The sequence below is a fragment of the Carassius auratus genome, chromosome 42 (genome assembly GCF_003368295.1).
Source record: "Carassius auratus strain Wakin chromosome 42, ASM336829v1, whole genome shotgun sequence".
Taxonomy (NCBI): Eukaryota; Metazoa; Chordata; class Actinopteri; order Cypriniformes; family Cyprinidae; genus Carassius; species Carassius auratus.
Genome location: NC_039284.1, coordinates 1596652 through 1609314, shown reverse-complemented (window position 1 = coordinate 1609314; position 12663 = coordinate 1596652).

Genomic DNA, 12663 nt, shown 5'->3' with positions numbered 1-12663 from the left:
GAAAGCGCAGCTCAGAGAGAGAAGGTGGAAGAGCGAGACAGAGGAGAAACGAGAAAGAAAAGAAAATTAAAGCTGCAAGCAGCGATGAACGGGCCCTCGCACCCGGGCTCACCGGCAGCGAGTGGCTTTAGTTAATAGGTGAACGGTGAGAAATATGCGTTTAAACTCATAAATATAAGTAGAATATATCAATGTTTATTCCATATATGTGCCAATCTTCCTGTTGCCAGCAGGTGGCGCTATCATTATAATGGAATATTGGCCTTCAGATGTGTTCAGGGCAGGACTTTTATCGAACATGTGAGGTTTGGGGAGGATTGGACACTTTATGCCTGAGTTACAACAACATCCTATTTCATGGCGAAACAATGAAATTTGTCAGGCCGCCATGGACACGCCCTTTAACGAAACCTCAAGATCTTCGCAATTTAAGATCGCAAAAGGATTTAGATTACACGGACCAAGTTTGGTGTTGATCTGAATAAATATCTAGGAGGAGTTCGTTAAAGTACAACCCCTGAAAATGGCCAAAACAACAGCAATTTTGAAGGGAAAATTCAAAATAACTGACTTCCTGTTGGGATTCGGACTTCGTACCAAGAGACTTTTTCGTAGATATTGGTGTGTTACATGTGTGTACCGATTCTTGTACATGTACGTGAAACATAGCTCAAGGCGCACTCCGTTTAAAGTGTATACGCACTCCGTTGAAAGTGTATAGGTGGTGCTATTGAGCCATTTTGCCACACTCGATGGAATATTGGCCTTCAGATCTGTTCAGGCCAGGACCCTTATCACACAAGTGAAGTTTGGGCAAGATCGGACATTTTATGCCTGAGTTATAACATCTTTTATTCCCATGGCGAGACATTGAACTTCATCACGGCGCCATGGACACACCTTTTAACAAAAACTCAAGATCTTCACAACTAAACATCACACAGGTCTTTAGATTAGACTGACCACAAAAAAGACATTGATGTCATAAAATTTCTAGGAGTAGTTTGTCGCAGTGTAAAATATGTAACTTCCTGTTGCCAATAGGTGGCACTATTACTATAACTGAATATTGGCATGTAGATCTGTTCAGGTCAAGAGTCTTATCCAACATGTGAAGTTTGGGGCAGATTGGACATTGTATGTCTGAGTTACAGCAACTTCCTTTTTCATGGCGAAACATCGAAATTTTTCAGGCCGCCATGGACCCGCCCTTTAACGAAACCTCAAGTCCTTCGCAATTTATTATCGCAAAGGGCTTTAGATTACACTGACCAAGTTTGATGTTGATCTGAATAAATCTCTAGGAGGAGTTCGTTAAAGTACAACCCCTGAAAATGGCAAAAACAACAGCAATTTTGAAGGGAAAATTCAAAATAACCGACTTCCTGTTGGGATCCGGATTTCGTACCAAGAGACTTTTTTGTAGGTATTGGAGTGTTACATGTGTGTACCAATTTTTGTACATGTACGTGAAACATAGCTCGAGGCGCACTCCGTTGAAAGTGTATAGGTGGCGCTATAGAGCCATTTTGCCACACCCGGTGGAATATTGGCCTGAAGATCTGTTCAGGCCAGGACTCTTATCACACATGTGAAGTTTGGGGAAGATCGGACATCTTATGCCTGAGTTATAACATCTTTTATTCGCATGGCGAGACATCGAACTTCATCACGGCGCCATGAACAAGCCTTTTAACGAAAACTCAAGATCTTCACAACTGAACATCGCACAGGCCTTTAGATTAGACTGACCACAAAAAAGACATTGATGTCATAAAATTTCTAGGAGTAGTTCGTCGCAGCATAAAATATGTCACTTCCTGTTGCCAATAGGTGGCGCTATGACTATAACTGAATATGGGCATGTCAATCTGTTCAGGTTCGGAGTCTCATCAAACATGTGAAGTTTGGGGCAGATTGGTCATTGTATGTGTGAGTTATAGCAACTTCATTTTTCATGGCGAATCATCGAAATTCGCCAGGCCGCCACGGACACGCCCTTCAACGAAAAGTCAGGATCTTCGCAATTTTACATCGCAAAGGCCTTTAGATTAGGCTTACCAAATTTGGTGTTGATTTGAAGAACTCTCTAGGAGGAGTTCGTTAAAATACAACACATGGAAATGACCAAAATTACACAAAATATGCTCATAATATTAAAAATAACCGATTTCCTGTTGGGTTTAGAATTTCGCTCCAAGAGTCTTTTTTGTAGGTATTGGTGTGTTACATATGTGTGCCAATTTTCGTGCATGTACGTGAAACATAGCTGGAAGGCTGTTGATTTTCTTGGTATAGGTGGCGCTGTCGAGCCATTTTGCCACACCCTCTTCTGAATCCTATATCAGACGAAAATTTTCACCAGGTTTGACGAGTGTGCAAAGTTTCATGACTTTTTGAGCATGTTAAAGCCCTCAAAAATGCGATTCATTCGGGAGAAGAAGAAGAAGAAGAATAATAATAATTAAAGCTGCAAGCAGCGATGAACGGGCCCTCGCACCCGGGCTCACCGCCATCGTGTGGCTTTAGTAAAAAGGTGAACGTTGAGAAATATGCATTTAAACTCATAAATATAAGTGCAATATATCAAAGTTTATTCCATATGTGTGCCAATCTTCCTGTTGCCAGCAGGTGGCGCTATCGTTATAATGGAATATTGGCCTTCAGATGTGTTCAAGCCAGGACCCTTATCACACATGTGAAGTTTGGGCAAGATCGGACATTTTATGCCTGAGTAATAACATCTTTTATTCCCATGGCGAGACATCGAACTTCGTCATGGCGACATGGACATGCCTTTTAACAAAAACTCAAGATCTTCACAACTGAACATCACACAGGTCTTTAGATTAGACTGACCACAAAAAAGACATTGATGTCATAAAATTTCTAGGAGTAGTTTGTCACAGTGTAAAATATGTCACTTCCAGTTGCCAATAGGTGGCGCTATGACTATAACTGAATATTGGCATGTAGATCTGTTCAGGTGTAGAGTCTTATCAAAAATGTGAAGTTTGGGGCGGATTGGACATTGTATGTGTGAGTTATAGCACCATCATTTTTCATGGCGAATCATCGAAATTTGTCAGGCCGCCATGGATACGCCCTTTAACGAAACCTCAATTCCTTCGCAATTTAACATGGCAAAGGGCTTTAGATTACACTGACCAAGTTTGGTGTTGATCTGAATAAATCTCTAGGAGGAGTTCGTTAAAATACAACCCCTGAAAATGACAAAAACAACACCAATTTTGCAGGGAAAATTAAAAATAACCGACTTCCTGTTGGGATTCGGGTTTCGTACCAAGAGACTTTTTTGTAGCTATTGGTGTGTTACATATGTTTACCGATTTTCGTACATGTATATGACATGTAGCTCGAGGCGCACTCCAATCAAAATTTATAGGTGGCGCTATCGAGCCATTTTGCCACACCCAATGGAATATTAGCCTCCAGATGTGTTCAGGTCAGTACTCTTATCAAACATTTGAAGTTTGGGCAAGATCTGATATTTTATGACTGAGTTACAACAACTTCTACTCCCATGGCGAGACATCGAACTTTGACATGGCGCCATGGACACGCCCTTTAACGAAAACTCAAGATCTTCTCAATTTAACATCATACAGGCCTTTAGATTAGACTGACGACAAAAAAGACATTGATGTCAAAAATTTCTAGGAGTAGTTTGTCGCAGCGTAAAATATGTCACTTCCTGTTGCCAATAGGTGGCGCTATGACTATAACTGAATATGGTCATGTCAAACTGTTCAGGACAGGAGTCTCATCAAACATGTGAAGTTTGGGGCAGATTGGTCATTGTATGTCTGAGTTATAGCAACTTCCTGTTTCATGGCGAATCATCGAAATTCGCCAGGCCGCCACACACAGGCCCTTCAACGAAAACTCAAAAGCTTCGCAATTTAACATCGCAAAGGCCTTTAGATTAGGCATACCAAATTTGGTGTTGATCTGAATTAATCTCTAGGAGGAGTTCGTTAAAATACAATGCATGGAAATGACAAAAATGACACAAAATTTGCTCATAATATTAGAAATAACCGACTTCCTGTTGGGTTTCGGATTTTGCTCCAAGAGACTTTTTTGTAGGTATTGGAGAGTTACATGTGTATACCGATTTTCATACATGTACATGAAACGTAGCTCGAGGCGCACACCGTTGAACGTGTATAGGTGGCGCTGTTGAGCCATTTTGCCACACCCACTTCTGAAACCCATATCAGACGTAAATTTTCGCCAGTTCTGAGGTGTGTGCAAAGTTTCATGACTTTTCGAGCATGTTTAGGCCCTCAAAAATGCGATTCATCTTAGAGAAGAAGAATAATAATAATAATAATAATAAACGGAGCAATTCCAAGAGGGTCCTCACACCATCGGTGCTCGGGCCCTAATAAAAAACAAAGCAGATACAAGAGGGTCCTCGCACCTCGGTGCTCGGGCCCTAATGAGAGAGAGCTCGGGAAGGGGGGTGGGGAGCTTTTTGAATCTGAACAGCAGGACTGATTAAGACAGGTTTAAAGGGAGAAGGAAGGCTGGCTGGCTTTGTCGGAAATGAGATTTGGGCAAAAGTGTATTCTCATGAGGGTCAGAGCTCTGGCATCCTGCGAGTACTCGAGGTCTCGTCTTCATCCTTCATCAGAATAGAGCCACAGAGCTGATGTTTCCTTGCTTTAGCTGTTCATGTGGTTTGCCTGCTTTTGGAAGTCCCTCTCAGATTCTCTCTCTGATCTATACTGTCTGGCCAAGCACAACTGTGTGTATTTAAAAAAGCTATTCATCTGAAGCTGGAAAATTAGATATTTGCAATAAGCAGAATTTGTAAATGCAATAAAGTGCCAGCTAAACTGAAATGTCAAACAAACCTACTAAACTTTTGTTCCAACAGTTTGCTCATTTGTTTTGGAAGGCCCCGTCGGCTTGTTTTCCATATTGTAATCACGAAGACAGGGTAAGCTGCAAGATGACAGTTCACTTTCTGATGGCTAATGGGTCCCCTCCCTGGGTGACAAAGAGACGACTTCTCTTTACTTCAAAATTCTCACACCTTTTGACTTTTCCATAATATTTGTATTTTAAAAAATCTAATCTCCAGAATTCCAAATATTTTCTAGCAAAAAATCAGTGCAGAATGATGATCACTGCTCAGTCTCTTATCTTTTCACATAAAATTGTACATTTGTACATATATTACACATATATTATATCTGAGTGCGGATACCACAGGTAATAAACTGCATGAGGGAACCTGGTGACTGAAAACTAAAAGCATTATACTTATTCAAAGCTCTGCTCTCAACTCAAATTTTTTAAGCAATATTGCAAAACGCTAATATTTACCAATCTTAGTAAACATGAAACAAAACCATGAGATACAGAGCAGACAAAACAACAGAAGTATACATTAACAATATATAAAGCAAGCCAAATAGTCACTGCACAAGTAAAAAAAAATGCTGATAAACTCTGCAGGGTGTTAAGAGAAAATGTATTTGAAATAATGAAGAGGAAGGGAGGTCAGATGTCAAATATTATCATACCCTAGCAAATAGATTCACACATCAGAGGCCAAATGCCACCAAACACAGTCTCATAAAAACAGGAGAGTAACACCAACCCTGTGACCTCGTTTTAACAAAAAAGTTGAGAACTTTATAAAACTGGAATTTATAGCAGGGCTGCAACTAGGAAAGAACCATATATATTTTACAAGATGAGGTCATTTTACTGGATCAGCTGCATCAGATTCTTAAAACATTGTTTTCTTCCAGGATAATAATGCCTCCATGCCTCCTCCAGCACGAATCACTGAACCTTTAATAGCAGTTTCAGCCCTACTGAAGTAGATTTCCAGTTTAATTAATTAAATTGAGTTTTTCCTAGAAAAATTACAAAGAAAGAAATTAAAAATAGGTTTGTTTTGATTCATGAAAACGCTCCAGTTACTAACGTAACCTCAGTTCCCAGAGATAGGTCAATAAGTATTGCATTTACATGCTTATGTGTAAACTCTGGTTTACTCAAATACTGAAGTCTGATTTGATTTGATAGCTGCACGAAACAATGGCGCTTCAACCAGGCAAAAGGGGAGGAGCCAACCTTTAAAACCTTGAATCGTGATATTAAAAAAAAATAATAATAATAAATATATAAAAACATTTTTTTTCTCGCTGGCCAAGCCCTTGAGGAGGCTATTCCTCTGGTGGAAGCCCTCACACCTATAGGGCACTGCAAGCCCACTAAGGGTGTACTCAAACTGCCAGTTTGAACCGTGCCCGAGTGCGTTTGACCGAGTGCGAAACGAACCGTTTGACTAGTGTGAGTGCTCCGAATCGTGCCCGGCCGCGGCTCGATTGGCCGGCCCTGGCCCGCTTGGAAGAGGTGGGCCAGGGCACGGTTCAGTTGGACTCGGGCGCGGTTCACATGCAGTGTGAGCGCTAACCGTGCCGGGGCACGGAAAATGACGCTTTGCATCACGGTTTTGCGACGCTCCAAAACCAACATGGCAGGGAAAGGGTCGCTTTGGTCTACGGCAGAGGTGCAAAACGCATAAAAAAACTAAAAACTGCAAAGTCCTTTCTACACTTCAGCTGGTATCTTGCAAACATCCTCATACGAGCAGCACGATTACGTGAAAATGTTCGCGCCACTAAGGCGACACATCTGTTTAACAACAGACTGTGGACCAAACAACACAAAATTATCCACAAAGAAAACAGAGCGATGCACTCCATTGTGTTCAGAGAGCGCCGCTCTTCCTGTTTATCCCGAAACCGTCGCACCATAATGACGTAAGCGTGCTCCGGCACGAATGCTGAAACCCTATATGTGAGTGCAGGCCAGAGGGGGAGTGGGGAGTGTGGACAATCGTACTCGGGCCCGGTTCATGGCAACCGTGCCTAGTGTGAGTACACCCCAAGGCATAAGCCAATGCTATAGCATCCACTATCCAGCGTGATAGTCTCTGCTTTGTAACTGGCAGGGATGCCTCCGAAGCACACAAAGAGCTGATCTGAGTGTTACTGGGAATTTGACAGAGTGGAATGGGACCCCGCTCACCATTGGGTAGTGCTATAAGGGTGATGACTTGTGCCAGTCTAAATGGTTTCAAAAGCACTTTTGGCACATGGTCGCATCTCGGTTCGAGGACATCTCTACAGTCTTTAGACCCACATTCAAGACAGTCAGCACTGACTGACAGTGCTAACCGGTAGCGCTGTGCGATTAATTAAAATCGAAATCGCGATTTGAGACGTTGCGATTTGCTAACCTGCGATGTGGACACGATGTTACTCTGTTCCAGAGCATTTGCATGACTGTCAGCCTTGAGTGGCAGTCTTACTAACCAATAGAGTAAGCGCACATCCGTTCTCCCAAATCAGCACTGCTCTAGCCGACTGTGTAAACGCCCACCATTATTACATATATACATATATATAAACAGAAAAAAAAACAAAATAAAAAAAAATTACAACTAAAGAAAGTTATGTAACTTAAGCTTCGGAACGACAGACAGTATTTTGCAAGAGCTGAGTCACAATGCATCAAGATCATCTAAATGCATGTTCGTTATTCCCAATTCAGAAGACCGCACACACAGCCTGTGTCTCTGAATGCTTCTTATACTTGCTCCTCTCTTCCCCAAGCAGCCTGTCAGATATATCTGCACGTGCACTGCTCCGCAAATCTCCACGAGTGCATCTGGCAGTATGGATGAGGATCGACGCACGCGCGTAATCTTCGTCAGCTTGCGCCTGGCTCCACGTTTAAAACGAATGTAAATTCAGTCTAACTGCACTGTAAAACCCGACAAGTAAACTTAACTCAAACCATTTGAGTAAACAGATTGCCTTGATTTAAACCATGTAAGTTTTAAAACTTTGCATTCAAGTAATTAAGTAATTAACTAAGTGCTGATTGAGAATTAGTGATGAACAGCTGCTGTTAACAAACAGAATCACTGAAGAAAAGAGAAACACAAGAACTACTACAACTGACGTCAGACACAGCCTTAGATGAAATCAGCTGAAATAAAATACATGAAATCTCTCAAGATCTGATAAAACAACCCCACAAACAGCATCAGCAGCTCCACTTATTAATAACCAGACTGACTTTATTTCTGTCAGACGTCTACAGAAGATCTTATTGAGAATGAACTAAGGTTTAGATGTTGATTTATTGTTTCATTTGAAGTAACCATGTTAGAGATCAGTGTTTGCTTTAGTTGGGCGCTTGACCCTTGATTTCTGTCTTAGTCTTTTCTCTGGCTGTTATAACCATCTGTTTCTAAAACACATTTGTTGTAACTCAAAAGGCTAGAAGAAAAGCCATCAGGTGTTAACCTGTACCTAGGTGTAGATTGTTATACTTTATATTGGTGATGATAATCATCAATTATTGATCCATATGGAGTCTAATCTCTGATGAAATAAGTGTTGTGTAATTTGATTGATTATAGTAAAAGTGATTCTAAGAGCCAGTGGTTCTGTAATAATCAGTTAATACAACGACTTTCCAAACAGTGTGGTCTTCCACAGTGTCAGTTAGTCACACACAGACATCAATAATCAGATTATGAACCTCAACAATGGTGACCATAAAAAAAAAAAAAAAAAAAAATGCTGCAGAGCATGCTGGGCGCCATGGATGAGTTTTGTACTACAATAGTACCCAGCATGCATTGCAGCATGTTTTTTTGTCACCATTGTTGAGGTTCATATTCTGATTATTGATGTCTGTGTTTGACCCGTTACTGGCATAGAAGAAAAAGTGTATGTGTACAAAATGTTTATGAAGTCATTTTTATATTAACTGATTATCACAAACTCTTAGTGTCACTTGTATTAGGTCCACTTCTACTAATCACACATTTGTTTCCTCAGCAATTAGACTCTGTACAGATCAATATTTGTGAATAATAATGAATAATAATCATCACCTATATAAAGTAACAACACCTAGTACACCTTGGTACAGGTTAATGCCTGATGGCATTTCTTCTGGGCTTTTGAGTTACAACAAATGCGTTTTTTGAAACACGGTTATAACAGCCAGAGAAAAGACTAAGACAGAAATCAAGGGTCAAGAGCCCAACTAAAGCAAACACTGATCTCTAACATGGTTAATTCAAATGAAACAATAAATCAACATCTAAACCTTAGTTCATTCTCAATAAGATCTTCTGTAGACGTCTGACAGAAATAAAGTCAGTCTGGTTATTAATAAGTGGAGCTGCTGATGCTGTTTGTGGGGTTGTTTAATCAGATCTTAAGAGATTTCATGTATTTTATTTCAGTTGATTTCAACTAAGTCTGTGTCTGAAGTCAGTTGTAGTAGTTCTTGTGTTTCTCTTTTCTTCAGTGATTCTGTTTGTTAGCAGCAGCTGTTCATCACTAATTCTCAATCAGCACTTAGTTAATCGCTTAATTACTTAATTGCAATATATATCTTCTTTCAGTGAACTCAACTGAATTAAGTTCAGAGTACTCGTAACTGTTAGTTTTTTCAACTTAAATGGTTTAAGGCAATCGGTTTCCTCAAACGGTTTGAGTTAACATAACTTGTCAGGTTTGAGTGAAGCTGTGTCTGAAGTCAGCTGTTGTTCTTTCTCTCTTTTCTTCAGTGATTCTGTTTGTTAACAGCAGGTGTTCATCACTAAAGCTCGATTATCACTCAGTTAATCACTTAATTACTTGATTGTAATGTTTATCTTCTTTCAGTTAACTCAACTGAATTAAGTTCAGAGTACTCATAACTGTTAGTTTTTTCAACTTAAATGGTTTAAGGCAATCAGTTTCCTCAAACGGTTTGAGTTAACATAACTTAAGGATGTCTGTTTACTCAAACCGTTTGAGTTTAGTTTACTTGTCGGGTATTACAGTCAAGGCAATCGGTTTACTCAAACGATTTGAGTTAAGTTAACTTGTCGGGTTTTACAGTGTGCTTGCTAATCTCACGTGAATGAAATGAAACATCCAGCACATTTTCCACTTGTTCTTAAAATCACAAATACAGTGTAACATGTAATACTTAAAAAACTGACTAAAGAAATACAGTTCTTTATTTATAAAAATAAAATAAACAAATATTTCCAGTGAAATTCAGTAATTAAGTTAATTCTGTAAAATTAGTTATACCATTATATTCTTGTCTGCTGAAAAAAAAAAAAAAAAAAAAAAAAAAAATAGAACCCCTCCCAAACCAAAACTGAAAATTTAATGGATTTCAGAATTATAATGGGAATTGTATAGGTTATAATGTAAACTACAATGGTGTCTATTTGATGGATTCTACAGTATTGAGTACCCAGGGGCATAGCAAGCTTTTCAAAAGTGTGGGGGATGGATGTGGTTTGTTTATAAACAATAAAAACGATGAATACAGTGACAGAGGCGTACAAAATGCAGGGCTTAAAGTTCTCCGGCACTCTGCCAGAAATCCTACATTAAAAAAAAAAAAAAATAATTCAGAAAAGTGGAGAGAGAAAAAAAAACGCCTACACGAAAAAAAAAACGCCTACACAAAGCTTTTTCTCTGGTGGTATAAATAATGTAACAAATTACTATTTTTAAACATTAAAATAATATACACTTGTCTTTCCTAGTTCTTCAACAGGTATGCAAACAATAGCTGCTGAACACTCTCCCAATAATAGCAATTAGCATTAGTCGAAAAACGAAATATAATACCGTAAACACTCGACATGTTAACAAAACGATAACAGAACATCTTCCCAAACACATATCAAGCTTATTTAAAAACCTTGAAAGCATAAACACTCTTTCAAAGTACCTGGAAAGGGGAGATGTAAATAACCATAACCATAAGTTCCCGCCTCCTCAGCACGAGCTGACCGATAACAGCCCAAGAGAGGCGGGACTTAAGGCAGAACAGCAAATCATCAGCCGGTCACACTCAAAGCAGGTGTCATGAGAGGGAGGGGGAGAGGAGGCAGCCACAGAGAGCGCAGACACAGAGCCGCCAGAGAAACGGAGGAGCGACTGTAGTAAGGTGTTTGTGCAAAACTGCGGAAAAACTGCAGAAAACGTGCGGGTGTAGAACCCTCTTACCGGGCAAAGTGTGGGTGTTAAAAAACCGACATCCCCCACGGGTGCACAAAGTGTGGGTGTTAAAAAACCCACATCCCCCACGGGTGCAACGCCCCTGTGAGTACCACATAGCTTAGTACTGGGACCATTGCTTTTCATGCTATACATGTAACCCTTGAGAAATATTGTGAAGAAAAATGGTGTTAGCCATATTTCCTTGCGGCACAATGAAACAGTTTGCAAAACTAACGGAATGGATAGTTGATATAAAAAAACTGGATGACTAGTCTTTTTTCCTAGCCATACAGATCCAGTCTGTATCCAGATCATATGGCCACTGTAACCAGTACTAACTTTGTGGTACTCCATACTGTACTTGTGATCAATATGCAGGGTTTGCCATTCATTGATTTATTAGTGGCTGCAACCACAATATGGATTTTACCAAAATATATTTTCCAAAAGGCTTTGACTTCATTGAACAAACATGAGAACTGCACATTTAAAAATAAAAACCGGCGCAGGCATTTTTATATCACTTTATTTCAGAAGGAAACTGACTGTCTTCAGATTTTTTTTTGATGTCATAATAATTTTATTCCTGATAAAGCAGCATTTGTGAGCGGAGAACTGCATTCTGCACAGGGTTTTCCGGGGAATATATATATATATATATATATATATTATATGAAGGCGGTGGAGTGCACCCACAAACAGAGTGTAAGGCTGTAGGAAACACTGATATGATTAATCTAGAAAAAAAAAAAAATGACAAACAGTAAGTCTTTAAAGGGGGGGGTGAAATGCTCGTTTTCACTCAATATCCTGTTAATCTTGAGTATCTATAGAGTAGTACTGCATCCTTCATAACTCCAAAAAGTCTTTAGTTTTATTATATTCATAAGAGAAAGATAGTCTGTACCGGAAAAACACGACCGGCTGGAGGTGTGACGTGTGGGCGGAGCTAAAGAATCACGAGCGCCAGTAAGCTTTTGCGTTGAGAGCGTTTGGAAGCTGTGACATTACCTTGAGGAAAAAACCATCATCCAAAACAAACCATGGCTAACAGTCAGATTCAGCCGTTTATTTATGATCCAGAATCAGATCCAGAGGCTGAAATTTAACAAGAGCAGCATCAGCAACAGCGTCTCTATGTGGTATGTACTGAAACTGTATATATTTGCTTAGCGGTTTTGGAAAATGACTAAGTTCCACTTTGTCGTCTTTTTTTTTTTTTAAGCTGTACATGTGGAAAGTGCTGTTTGATGACAACATCGCATGTTGTTTACTTGATGTGCTTACGCGCCGATAGCTAAGTTAATAACACAGAGATATTTGAAGCAGTTTTACTCACCGCATGCAGTTCCAACACACGATCGTGACCCTTTTTGCATCACAAAGTGCTTGAAAAAGCTGTAAACTAATTCCACATTGCACAAGGAGTAAACAACATTACGCCTGTTTCACACCAATGCGTAAGTTTTTTTTAAGTTTGTAGGGGTCAAGGTACAGAAACCAAATAATTAAATGTAAAATAACACTGGATAGTCTTCATTGTAAAAATGAAATATACAATCAAATTTACATTTATTCA